The sequence below is a fragment of the Oxyura jamaicensis genome, chromosome 19 (assembly GCF_011077185.1).
Source record: "Oxyura jamaicensis isolate SHBP4307 breed ruddy duck chromosome 19, BPBGC_Ojam_1.0, whole genome shotgun sequence".
NCBI lineage: Eukaryota > Metazoa > Chordata > Aves > Anseriformes > Anatidae > Oxyura > Oxyura jamaicensis.
The window spans coordinates 4,865,362-4,868,564 of NC_048911.1; the positions used below are offsets into that span (position 1 = coordinate 4,865,362).

Here is a 3,203-nt window from a genome sequence, read left to right on the forward strand (position 1 = left end):
TCCACCCATCCCATCCCCATCCCATCCCCATCCCCATCCTCATCCTCATCCTCATCCTTCACCCATCCCCATCCCATCCCCATCCCATCCCCATCCCCATCCCCATCCCCATCCCCATCCTCATCCTCCACCCATCCCATCCCCATCCCATCCCATCCGCCCCCCAGCCTTGCTCCGTGCCTCAGTTTCCCTGCCCGATCACCACCTGGCAGGCCCAGCACTGCCCTTCGTGTCTCATCATGGCCCACAGCAGCAGGAGTCACCCCATCCCCTAAGCGTTTACAGCCTCGTTACAGGCTGCTAATTATTTGAAGGTGGCCGGAGAAGGCCTCCGCCCGGCCACCTTGCTGCACGAAGGCAGAAAACCTGGCCGGAGTCATCAGGAGGAAAAGCCTCGGGTTGCTGCTCTTAATTGGGCCGAGCAGCGCCAAAACCCGTGAGTTTATTTCCCCAAGGAGGGGAAATAAAACCCACAAACCAGGACGAGAACAGCCTGGAAAGGCTCCGCCCGTCAGCTCTGCCCCGAGCCAGCGGGACCCCACAATCTGGGGAGCAGAAAGGCCCGAAGGGCACCCCAAAAACCCAGTACCCGGGGACACCCCAGTGATGCCCCGCACCATGCGGGGCCATCCCGCAGCAAAACCCCTCCGTGGCCAGCACCGGGGGGACGCCAGGACGGACCCGGAGGATTTGGGACCACCCCGTCACGGCTAAGGGGGGGCCGGTGAGCCGGCTGCTCGTGCGTACGCACGCGTGTGCGCGTCGCTGTGTGTTTTAAATAGCTGAGGAGGCTGGCGGAGAAGCTAAAGAGTTGCTAAGCAACTGGGCTCCTTCCTGGCGTGGCAAAAAATTGGGACCGGGGGGGTCCGGGGGGCACCGAGAGGGGCAGGATCCCATGGGACGGTGGGCACAGGGGGGATGATGGCGCGTGGAGAGGGACGGGCGATGCGGCGGCTCCTGCGAGGAGCGGGGCGATGCTCCGCAGGGGAGCCAGGAGCCCGAAGGGAGGCGAGGAGCTGGGGTGTGCTCCCGGCCCCAAAACGCAGCCTGTTTTTGGGGACCCCACCAGATGCGGGAGGGAGGGCGGCAGGGAGCGCGTCCTGCAGGCGGCATGGAAATTCGTGGTTCCTGGCAGCCCCGGGTTCACGGCACAGCACGGGACGGCACAGGCGACACCAAAGTCCCCAAATTTCAGCCAGCCCCTGTCCCAGGAGCCCCCAGCACCCCACATCACGGGCAGGGGTCGGGCACTCGCTGCCCCCAAAGCTTTCACCCCCGTGGGGGTGCTTAAACAGCGAGGGCTCGGGGAAAGGAGCGAAGCACCAGCAGAGCCAGGGACAGATCCTGACGCCCGCGGCCCCGCAGCTGTCCCTGAGGCCACCGCCAGGCTGGGGACAGCCCCCGGGGCATCCTCACCCCGTCAGCAGACAACCCTGGGGGGCACAACGATAATAACAATAATCATAAAAGAATAATAATTACGGCAAATATTGAGGCCCAGAGCAGCAGGGGGCCGTCGCACCGGCCCCGACCCTGCCGGCTCACCTCCCCCGGCGGTACCACCCCGTAGGACCCCGGGTGCAGGGGGAGGGAGGGGGGGGTCCCGGGCGAGCAGGCAGCAGGGCTCCCCCCCCGGGCTCGGTGCCCGTTGTGTAACGGGAGGAGCGGTTCCGGGGCTGAGCACGTTATATAAGCCGCGGGCCACCTGGCCGGGAGAAGACGGGAGCTGGGGACGCGGGAGGGAAGGCGAAGGGCTTTGGGGACGCCGAGGAGCAGGGGGTCCCGCTGCCCCCCCCCCCCCCCCCTCAAACCCCATTCGCCTGCCCCCGGACCCACAGCGGGATCTGGCCCCCGCACGGCGAAATCGGGGCAGGGAAAATTGGGGGCTGGGGGTTTGGGGATCTCCTCCACGGAGAGGAGCCGGGAGTGGGGAAAGGCAGCGTGTCGCAGCCCAGCTGCTGCCTCCCGCGCCGTACGCTGCTGGGGGGCACCGCACGCCCACAACACAAAGCCGGGGGGGCTGCGGATGCCCGCGGGGTGCCCAGCAGGCAGAGCACCCCACGGAGCCGTGCCGTGGGGACAGCCCTTCATCAGGGCAAGGCCGCGTCTCCTCGGTGTGGGGACAAAACCCAGCGGGGACAAAACCCGTCCAGGGGGCAGGAAACCAGGGGGGACCACTCGGCACAGCCCCAGCAGCTCTGCCCTAAAACGCGGCCGCCTTCTGGCTCCAGGAGCCCCCCACCAGCTCCCGTAGCCCCTGCGTGCCGTAGGGAGCGGAGGAGCTGCCTTCATCCCTGCGGGGCTGCCACCGCCGTGGGGCACCGGGACGCTGAGGATGGGACCCCCGGGAGGTGGGATATGGGGGGGGCACAGGGGTGGGGTGTGTGAGGGAAAAGGGGCAAGCCAGAGGCTAGCGAGGGACTAGCGAGGGGCTTGTTCCCCACCTGGAGCCCCCAGAGATGGGCCTGCGGTGGCAGAGCCCCACGGGGTGCTCTCGTCCAACCCAAACACCCCCGGGACCACGGCACCGTGCCCCCCCCCAGCACAACCCCTCCACCACAGCGCAGCCACACGAAGCATCGCCCGAGCCACGACCCGAGACCCCCACAGTGGGGACACCCAGGGGACGAAGGACCCCAGCCCCGCGCCCCTCCGGTGCCACCCCGCTCCCTGCCCGGCCCCGAGCCGCCCCGACCCCATGACAGAGCCTAAGAGCGGCCCAACCCTGCCCCTTCCCCCCCCCAGACCCCACAGCGGGTCTTAGAAACCTGCCCCATTTTGGAGCCGTGTTTTGGGGCAATTTGTGCGTTCCCCTCACCACAAGCCCTGGGCTGGCGGGGAGCCCCCAGCCCCCCCCCCCCCATGGGGCCTTGTGGGGCCGTTGGGCCCTTCCCGGCCCATCCCCACCGCACCGTGAGCGTGGGGTGCTCCCGAGGAGCCCCAACACCCCGAAAAGCGTCTGATCCCCCTTCCCCAACCCCGCTGTCCCCCAGTAACACCACCCCCAAAAAACACCCCTGTCCTTTCAGGTACCCCTCAGAACCCCCATCCCATGGGGTCTCCCCACATCTCCCTGCTCCCCGTGTGTCCCCCAAACCCCCCAAAACCCCCCAAACCCCACTCCTCTGACCCCTCCCCAAGTAACACCCCCCACAACCACCCCTCTCCCCTTAGCCCCCCCCAAAAGCCCCCAAACGCACCCC

General features: G+C 67.7%; 1 protein-coding gene and 1 long non-coding RNA gene across 2 annotated transcripts in view; one reads left to right on the top strand and one right to left on the bottom strand.

The window, feature by feature from the left end:
• The window catches only part of LOC118176063, an 18,133-nt gene extending 15,733 nt beyond the window's left edge, over nt 1-2,400 (top strand). The window contains exon 4 of the long non-coding RNA XR_004755266.1: nt 2,390-2,400. This is a non-coding gene — a long non-coding RNA (uncharacterized LOC118176063). The remainder of the gene's footprint in view (nt 1-2,389) is intronic.
• SRRM3 (serine/arginine repetitive matrix 3) overlaps nt 1-3,203 on the bottom strand; it is a 28,165-nt gene that overhangs the window by 24,635 nt on the left and 327 nt on the right.